This window comes from Physella acuta, unplaced genomic scaffold (assembly GCF_028476545.2).
Source record: "Physella acuta isolate Inbredline_101_S28 unplaced genomic scaffold, ASM2847654v3 ptg000156l, whole genome shotgun sequence".
In the NCBI taxonomy this organism is placed as follows: domain Eukaryota; kingdom Metazoa; phylum Mollusca; class Gastropoda; family Physidae; genus Physella; species Physella acuta.
This window is the reverse complement of record NW_026731675.1, coordinates 387,459-398,385: the sequence shown is the minus strand read 5'-3', so window position 1 is coordinate 398,385 and position 10,927 is coordinate 387,459.

Below are 10,927 nucleotides of genomic sequence, written 5' to 3'. Positions count from 1 at the left end.
ATATGTTAGTTTTGGTATGCGCCTGATAACTACTAGAAAACTGTAACTGTGGTCCTGTAGTCAAAGATCACGTCTCCGGGATTCTTTTATCGGAGGCCATTTTCTTCAGGTTCTATTATTTTGTAAATTGTCGGCCTCTCGTGGGTTTATTTTGGGTAACTTTAATTAAAATGCACGTTGCCGGGATCTTTTTGTTTGTGGCCATAATGTCAGAGGTTGTTTTGTCTGTAGCCATTGTATTAGGAGTTCTTTTGTCTATAGCCATATTATCTGGGGTTCTTTTGAATAATGAGAAAGCCATATTATGAGAACGATGATAGCAAGAGTTCGTTTTTTTACCATAGAGCTCTATTATCCGATGTCGTTATGACATGGGTAATTATCTGACTATGAAACTCCGTAAAAACAAAATTAGCGACTAACTTCAAAACAGAAAAAGCAATAGAAATATTGATATTCGCTTATTGCGACGTTACTTCTGTAATGCAATCCATCCTTTAATACTGCATCAATCGATATAAGATCGATATTTACAGGCTGTACGAAATAGAAGATAATTAAGAAATCTCAAAGGATAATCCGACTAGCTGCTCCACTAGCGGGCTGATTTAATATGATAACAGACGCGGAGATGTTTTGATTGCTGGGTTAATTATGACGGCCGTGGTGGAGTGATGAGCTACTCCTGTTGGTTGATGGGGATTTAGGTTCACGTCATATTATTCGTGTTGTTTGATCTTGCTTTAATTTTTCATGCGTTGTGTTTTTTGGTTTTATTTGTAAGTGTATTTAGTTTTGTCTTATACAAAAAAATGGGATGGGATCCCGTTGTTTGACGGGGATTTTGCTGTGGGTTGGGGTTTCTATTGTGGGTCGGTATTTCTGTTGTGGGTCGGGGTTTTGTTATGGGTCGGGGTTTTGTTGTGGGTCGGGGTTTTGTTGAGGGTCGGGGTTTCTGTTGGATGTCCGTGGGTCGGGGTTTCTGTAGTATGTTATGTCCGTGCGGCGGATGATAAAGCATACGACAACAAACCCACAAATCTCGAGGTCAAAGTCCTTGAGTCCACCCAGCTGTGATGCGTACCTAACCAACGTTTCCGAGAGTAACGCCGGCTGATCACACTATCCCTTCATATGCCGAGGTCACAAAAACAGATGAACTCTACTTCATCTGTCACATGGACCGCCAGGTTCGAAAGACTAGCTTTACTTATTTTTACCATTTGTCGGGGTTCCATTTTGTTGGATGTCCGTACGTCACTGTTTCAGTCATTGGGTTCCAATGGTCAGTTCTTTTCTTATAGTGCCAGATAGGTAGCCGTTACTATTTGTATATACGTTTTATTTAAATATTATTTGGTGATATTGGATGTTAGTTCTTTTATTAGTTGTACAGACTAGTGTTCTGAATGTATTGGGTAAGCAATAGTAGCTGTCAGTGCGGAATGTCTAACAGAAATTGCTAGCTGTCAGTCTGATGGACTGACGGACCGGGCAATAAGTCAGTAGTACTATGACAGACGTGACTGTCTGGTCAAACGACCACCACCCCACCCCAGCAGACGTCTGGCGCCAGACGATACACGTCCGTAATCAAATAGTACCAGCCGCATTAAACGTTGGCGGGAAAAGTCTGAATAAATTGTGCCATTAACCTGGGATGAAGCCATTAAATCAGGCGCTGTGTCTGAGACTACAAGAGTACTTTCTACCCCAACTTCCTGTCACCTGGTTCTCTGTGAGGTTTGTCACTGTACGATTTATGGCAGGGGGCTCAGCACAATGTTTATGTTTTATGATTTGGGCGTCAAAACTATAAACAAGTTGACATTTTATTAGTTTATTTACAAATTGCTATTTTATTATTTTATTTACAAAACTATAAATAAATGCATTTTTTTTTTATTTTATCTGGAAAAACTAAACAAATGGACATTTGGTTATTTGTATCTACAAAACTATAAATAAAACACCATTTTGTGACTTTATCAACAAAACTATAAATAAAGGAACATTTTATTACTGGATTCTTCTCGACAAAGTACAATGTGCTGTTTAGACGTGTTGTTAAGCTGATGTACTTACATACATGCGTGCGACTGTGCATCTGTCATTTAGCTTACCGTAAGACTATTATTTCTTTAACTATAATATTTGCATAGTTTGATTTAAGTTTATCATTTTATGTGCTATGTATTTTCTAGTAGATCTACGCCCTTAATTTGTTTAAACCAAAATTTTAAATACTAAAATTCAATGCATAATTAGTATAAAACTACATGTGGTCAAACCCCCGCTATGGTAGAATCGAATACGCTCCAAGCACCTAAAACCAGCACCGATTTCAGCCCAGTCGCGTTACAATTCAGGTACCCATTATAGCTGAGTAAAATCTAGATCTTGGGGCTAGCAATCGTATCTACAACCGCTCAACGCGTCATCAATTACACCTTACACTAACTCAAACTCTGAACCACAGTTTACTGTAAACCTTCGCCCAGAAGATTTAAAAGGTTAACGTAATCGTTTATGCCAACAACACGATACAACAAATTGATACGGGGACATCGATCCCAAACTTCTATCTCGGTCAAAAGTCTTTAAAGACATACATCGACTTGTCGTCAATGTTACCATTACACTTATACCTGACCTTTTTATAAAAATTCGATTTCAAAACAATCTTTTGACGCTGGTGTTTCCTTCTTAGTTCACAAACCGGATGTTTATCTTTCTCTTGTTTACAAACTGAAACCAAAATGGCGCGAGTTTGCAATCATCCTTCTACTAAGTACTCCACCGTAAAGTCCCGCCAACGCCGTAGTACTCTAAAGATTCACGTCTCAAGTTTCTGATCTACGAGTTTGTCAGAACAACAGGTTGACACAAAGTCAGGAATTAAAGAGTTAAGCCTCAAGCGAAGGCCGAGAAACAAAAATAATTTTAATTAGGTGGACATTGAAAGAGAAAATTTAAATCGGACAAAACAACAAGAACGTAATTAACATTGGTCAGACCAGAAAATCGGGATCAGATTAATGAAAAAAATAATGCGATCGGTCCATATTAGACAGAATATCAGAAAGGAACTTTGTGTTTTAAAGTAAAGCAATAATTAATTGATAACTTAATTATTTTTCTTCGTTCTTAATTCTAGAACCAAGAACAAACTACAATGTAGCAATTTTTTTTTAAATTGTGTAGTTGTGTCTCCTAGAAGAGTTGCTGTCCCGAGATATCGGGCCTAATCTGCCCGAGGGTTCGAACGCGAGACTTTCGGTTTAGCAACCATAAGCTTCGCGGACTCGACACGTAATTGATCTGTTGATAATCTGTCATTTAGGTGGATTTTTCGGCTAAATTTAAATTCCACGTATTTTAACGATCTGACTCAATAAGCAACAATTAATTTAATAAATCAAGACAGCAAAAACAATCAAATCTTAATACCAGCTATGATTTCGTGGGGAAAATTATTTAAATAACAAAATTAATTACCATTAACCTATTACACAATTAACGTATCGAACAATTTTCTTCGTTCGATAAGAACTAATAAATCCATAATGTTGAAAAAGTTTCAATTCCAATCACAAATTAGCTGTTTGTTTTTCGCGCAATTTGTGAACAAGCTCGGTGACGGCAACGATCCGTGACTACATATCCATTAACTATCGATTAATTTATCCATTGGATACGCATGAATGAACATGACCACAAAACTAGATCACACTAATGATGCGTGAGAATATTCGAGAATATTCGAGAATCATTCAACATGAAACTTGACAGGGGCGGGGAACAGACGTTGTAGCATACGACAGGATGTAGGCGGCTTTGGTCGTCTGCGACCTAGATAAGTGACAACCTAAGTGGGTGAGAAGTTTTGGACTTATTTTAAAGACATTGATTGTGTGCGTATTGGTGACTGAATAATGATTGTAGGTATCTTGAAGGGAAATAAATGTGTGGATAATGATATTATGTATCATAATTATAAGGGAACTAAATGTGTGGACACAGGTGGAGTAGAAAATCATTAAATAGCGAGTGATTTATTGTTAAATAGCTAATGATTGATTATATAGATCACGTGACATTACTGTGTGGATCGTGATATTGTGCATGTGGTTCTCGTGGGTCATGATAATGTGGGATATCAATTTATCATTGTATGTCTTATGATTATGTCAGTATGATAATGTGGGTAATCATTGTATGTGTTTTGGTTATGTCAGTATGGATTCTGTGTGTATGTTGATTAGAGGTTCTTCAAGGCGCCCCGTAGGGATGATGGGGAGGGAGCAAGTCTAACTCCCTTCCCCCCCCCCCCCCCCCTCCCATGCGACGAAATAGAAAAAGTTTATAATTTATATACAAAATATATGCTTAAACCGTGTTCGCCCCGCCACACCCCCAGTAAAGTTTAAAGTGCACCCCCTACCCCTCCCCACCGAGGAAAATGTCCGAAAGAAACACTAGTGTTGACGGAGCTGCAGAAACTGAGTGTATCGATCAAAACATACGACAAGATTGATTGCGTTTCTTGTAATGGAGAGAACCGACCCCTCACGACTCTGGTTAAGTGAGCGATCGCGTCCAAACTTGGCCTTGACCTTACCATTTTGTAGGTTATCTCCCTGCCATGTCTGTTGACTACCAAACGACATACGCACCAGATGGCCAAGACACATGGTGGGGGAGGGGGGTGGAGGGAGAAATGTTTTCATAGAATCAACAGAGCAGAAAGATTGCCTAAGTATTTAACACAACGGGAGAATATTCTATCAAAGAAATAGTCCACTGGTAAGATTTGATTTGTTTTGTTGTTGTTGTTTTTTTTGTGTGTAGAATAAAATTAGTTAGACCAAAGTTCGATATGTCATTGATGACTTCAAATCTCTAGATAGATATGAAGGTGCAAAGATGTCTAAATTCTAATGAGCTTGTGTGGGAAAATGGAATCCTGAATTATTCTTTATGCGGGTGAGGATGTCAATTTATTGAACGAGGAACGTTAATGTTTGTGCAATTAGGAAAACATGTAAGTAAAATTAGTAAGTTGAAAAAGTTGAGTTAATGTGTTTTTAGGAAACCTGGTAAGTTGAATAATTGTTATCAGCTATACTTTTTATTTCTTCGGCTAAACAATAAAAGGCAATATATCTGTGAGTGCAATGTACTTGTGAGTACAGTATATTTGTGAATACAGTATACTTGTCAGTACAGTGAGCTTGTTAAGTACAGTATACTTTAGAGTACAGTGTACAATATCCAATAGTAAATAAAGGCTATTCTCTACTGATAGAGACAATCTCTCATGCACCAAATTCACACATACACTGATCACATATCTCTATCAATCCACATATGGACCAACTCCTACACTCACACCTCCCTCAACAAGAAAAACAACAGCGCGTTGTGAAATTACTCCCCTGTGGTTTTACCATACATCTTTTACCTAACCCTTTCCAATGATTAAATCTTCTAGCGGAATGTTGATTTTAAAATCGATAATTTAGAAAATCCACTCATTCGATGGGTATTGTTTAGACCAACTTGATAAACATTTCACATCATAACATGTACATAACGAATACATTTACAAGCATATAGATTTATCTCTCTCTCTCTCTCTCTCTCTCTCTCTCTCTCTTTATATATATATATATATATATATATATATATATATATATATATATATATATATATATATATATATATATATATACAGGCCTACTATTATTTATAAGTTTGTAAATAGCATAAACATATAAAAACATAAATATATATACATACATATATATATGCATATGAATGTATGTGTGTGCTTAAATGAGATGCACACACACAAATATATATATACTAGCTGCATCCCGTGCTCCGCCACGGTAAATATTTTTTAAATGTACCAACAGAACAAAACTAAACACAACACAAACGAACGCAAAAAAAAAAAAAAAAAAAACAACGAAAAAACAAACACAACACTCATAACATAAACACAATTTAAATGCAATCATAAAGGCATATTGCTCACAGTATAGCCCCGTAGCGCCAAATTGCGCCCTTTCCGGTGATTTGCACCCCCCCCCTCAAACTTTCGATTTGCACCCCTTCCCCCCCCCCCCCCCCGCCCTAAAACTTTCGATTTCCACCACTCCCCCCCCCCTCGCAAATTTTTTCCAACCCACTTTGGCGCCCCCTAAGGTCGGCACCCGGGGACATATGCCCCCCCCCCCCCTCGCTACGCCTCTCCTATAAAACCCGAAAGATAGAATAATAATTAGAAAACAGTATAAATAATAGGCAGTATCTATAATATATACAATATTTCACTTTATCCATTCACGCATTTTTTTCCAGTACTTTAAATTTTAAAAATTTTCAATAGAGTTTCATAACTAAAACCATTGCGCACCTAATGAACGTGATGACGCGTCTATAATAGTGCTGAATAGTTGATTAAAAATTATAAGTAATAAACAGTAGGGCCTACATTCAGTGAATAAAATAAATAAAAGATTGCCTTTTCTCAATCCATGCTAATTATAATTTTCTAACAATTTCCTCTTACACATCCGAATAATTTGCATTCACATTTTGCTAATTATTTTATTGCAACACTAATTCCTTCTATGACGAACGTATATTTGCATTCACATTTTTTATTAGCGTGAGTTTAATGTATTTTTAAATTACCTCCTTTGTCAAAATTAGAAAAGAGTTAAATTAATTTGATTTTTCTACCCTACTGTTATTATCTTATTAAAATGTATCCACTTTTTCTGGGAGCCTAAACGAAAATGATATTTGACATTAATCTTTTTAATACGTTTCAGCAATGTGCGTGTATTTAATATTTTCTTGACGTTATGCGAAAGAGTAAAAACCGTGGCAATTATAAAATAGCTCTATGCCGCTATATAAACAAACCCTACTCTATTACTTATAATAAGACACTGCGGTGCACTGAAAAGCACAGCATGGTGCGAGTGTTTACTTTTATAGTCCCAAAATCTATAGCGATGACGGACGGAAGGAAGGAAGGAAGGACAGACACAGCCCGCTTATATTATAGATATATATATATATATATATATATATATATATATATATATATATATATAATATTTCTGCATCCACCCATGCATAACCGCTCACCACCAACTGGTACACCGTGTACTTACCGCCAGTTCCAGAAAGTTCCATACATCAGCTAACACACACAGACGTCCCACCGCCGTGTGAGTACGACGTCCCAGCAGAAACGCACGTCCCTAATGCTTGTGTTACCAACACCGCGTTAAGTAAACCTCTACTTACGCCATTAGCTCCTCCAGCCTGTACTCCCGGCTCCGCGTCGTGCGTCGATGACAGAGACACAAGCAGCTAGTTTTAATGGAGTCAATTATTCCCCATTTCTCCGCTTCCCGATCGATTTTTCCTGGCTCTCTTTTTCTATTCCTAAATTTTCTCCTTCAAAATTTAAATTCCTATTTTTTAAAATAGTCACAGATTTATTTCTATTTTTAGATTTTCCGACGCCCGTAAGCCTAACCCGCTTGGGTCACGAGGAGCCTATCGAGAAATATTCAATCAGAGCCCGCGTTAAATGACCTAACGTGATCAGATTGAGCATTACTCGAGCATGAGTAGCGCTGCTCAACTCTCGCGAATCTCCGAGATTCTCGCTCGTCTGTGTACTAGCAGTAAACCCGTGAAGACGGACGGGGCTGTAATGGTGTTTTTTGTTCCTTGACTATCACAGCCAAACATGCTGGGAGGATAATCACGTGATTAATAAAAGATACGCACAGTGTTGGGTTTCCTGGTGAGCTGCTGGGCTTTGATTAATGGAACAAAACAGTGCATTGATTATAATCTACAGTTTTACACGCATATAGGCATATATATATATATATATATATATATATATATATATATATATATATATATATATATATATATTATATATATATATATATATATGTATATGTATATGTATATGTATATATGTATATATGTATATATATATATATATATATATATATATATATATATATATATATATATATATATATATATATATATATATATATATTTATATATACATATATATATATACATATATATATATATATATATATATATATATATATATATATATATATATATATATATATATATATATATAATATGTATGTATATTAACATAAGAGAGATTTTAAAAAAAGATAAGCAGATACATGAAGGCTTTTTCTAATTTGTTTTTTTTTTAACAATATTTAGGTAATTAATTTATGTATTGTCCCTGTGTATATCTTTAGATTGTGTGTAGGGGGGGGTGTGGGTGTGGGTGTGTTGGGGTGGGGTGGGGGGAGTAAATAAAAAATTTTAAGGTGAAATAAAATGTGCAAATTGAAAACGTTCCATAAAAGGCTGCCTATTTCTGGAAACAATTCGTTTTGTAAGAAACGAAAGTAGAAATCCCACTGACCTCTGACCTCGTGTTTCAATGGAAAAAATATCATCGTAAATCTAAGGACAGACAAATGTTGTCAAGGGTTAGCCCGCCACTAAAGATGTAAGCTAGAGGTAGTTGTGGTGGGGGTGGGGATGGTGGTGGTGGGGATGGTGATCAAAGTAGGTCCGTAACTCTACACGTGTTGACACTTGCTGATGAGCCCAGAGATACATTTCCGATAGGTGGGGGGAGGGGGAGATTGATAATATATTTTTAGTTGGGGCGTAGGTTATATTACTTTACTTTGTGGAGGTGTAGGGTATATTTTTAGGGGGGCGGGGGGCGTAGGTTATATTTTTTAGTGGGCGCTATTACGCCTTGGTAAAGGGGAGGTAAATACATCGTAAATCGTGTTGACACCCCGGCTATTATTGAGGTAAATTAAAAAACCAAAACACAGTGAGCACATCCTTGGAGATTGTTCGTCTCGCTTTTGTTGTGGTCAGGTTGATGTCAGTTCGTCTCGTGGTTGTTGTGGTCAGGTTGGTGTCAGTTCGTCTCGTGGTTGTTGTGGTCAGATTGATGTCAGTTCGTCTCGCTGTTGTTGTGGTCAGGTTGATGTCAGTTCGTCTCGTGGTTGTTGTGGTCAGGTTGGTGTCAGTTCGTCTCGTGGTTGTTGTGGTCAGGTTGGTGTCAGTTCGTCTCGCTGTTGTTGTGGTCAGGTTGATGTCAGTTCGTCTCGTGGTTGTTGTGGTCAGGTTGGTGTCAGTTCGTCTCGCTGTTGTTGTGGTCAGGTTGATGTCAGTTCGTCTCGTGGTTGTTGTGGTCAGGTTGGTGTCAGTTCGTCTCGTGGTTGTTGTGGTCAGGTTGGTGTCAGTTCGTCTCGCTGTTGTTGTGGTCAGGTTGATGTCAGTTCGTCTCGTGGTTGTTGTGGTCAGGTTGGTGTCAATTCGTCTCGTGGTTGTTGTGGTCAGGTTGATGTCAGTTCGTCTCGCTGTTGTTGTGGTCAGGTTGATGTCAGTTCGTCTCGTGGTTGTTGTGGTCAGGTTGGTGTCAGTTCGTCTCGTGGTTGTTGTGGTCAGGTTGGTGTCAGTTCGTCTCGTGGTTGTTGTGGTCAGGTTGATGTCAGCTGAGTGTGATTCGTCTTTCCCTGCTTATTTCATGTCAAGGTTATTTTTAACTTTGGCTCTGTGTTACACGAGATTTGATGGCTATTGTAAACGTGCGAGGGATGATGGCAATAAAGAGAGTTGTTCAATAGGTTGTATATTCTAGTAGTGGTAGGCCTAGTGGTTGTCGTGAAGATGTTTGTTTAGGTTGCTGTAGTTGATGTCGTCAATGTCTTCTTTAATGTTGATATTATTTTGTTGTTTTTTTTTGTGGTTGTGTAAGTAGAATATAGAAGTACTACTCTTATTTATATAAATATTGGCAAGCCCTACAAAAGACTATATTAATTATGTGATGTTGTAAAGATATAAAAATAATTCTGCAATGTCCTAAAGACAACGAATTGAATGCTGCAATACTGTAGATAACTTAATTACTGTGATATCCTATAGAAGACACCATTAATAATGTAATATCCTAAAGAGGACACTACATACACCACAATGTCTTAGCTAGATTGATATCTAATCACCACAACATCACTGTGTTTGATCTGTTTGTTGCTAGGTATCACCAGCTGCCCGTATACAGAACGAGACTTCCGGCTTCTGCTTTACAGAACAAGAGCCGAATGATCACCTACTTTCAACACACATGACAACAGCCGGCTCATCAGCGGCCCCTGGGGCTCTGCAAGCCGGCTAAGAACCGGTTTATCTCTTGTAGTGTTTCTGTCTAGCAGACGTGGAAAACCCGAATTGTTACCCGGCACCAAATTATCGCAGAACTAGAACTCATCTTTTCTCATCCAACCCGATGATACGGGTTGTCTAGTGACATTTCCAACCAACTATCAGGTTGGATAATGAACTCTCCAACCCGCTAATACACGTTATGATGAACTCTCCAACCCGCTAATACAGGTTGTCTAGTGAACTCTCCAACCCGCTAATACAGGTTGTCTAGTGAACTCTCCAACCCGCTAATACAGGTTGTCTAGTGAACTCTCTAACCCGCTAATACAGGTTATGATGAACTCTCCAACCCGCTAATACAGGTTGTCTAGTGAACTCTCCAACCCGCTAATACACGTTGTCTAGTGAACTCTCCAACCCGCTAATACAGGTTGTCTAGTGAACTCTCCAACCCGCTAATACAGGTTGTCTAGTGAACTCTCCAACCCGCTAATACAGGTTGTCTAGTGAACTCTCCAACCCGCTAATACAGGTTATCTAGTGAACTCTCCAACCCGCTAATACAGGTTATCTAGTGAACTCTCCAACCCGCTAATACAGGTTGTCTAGTGAACTCTCCAACCCGCTAATACAGGTTGTCTAGTGAACTCTC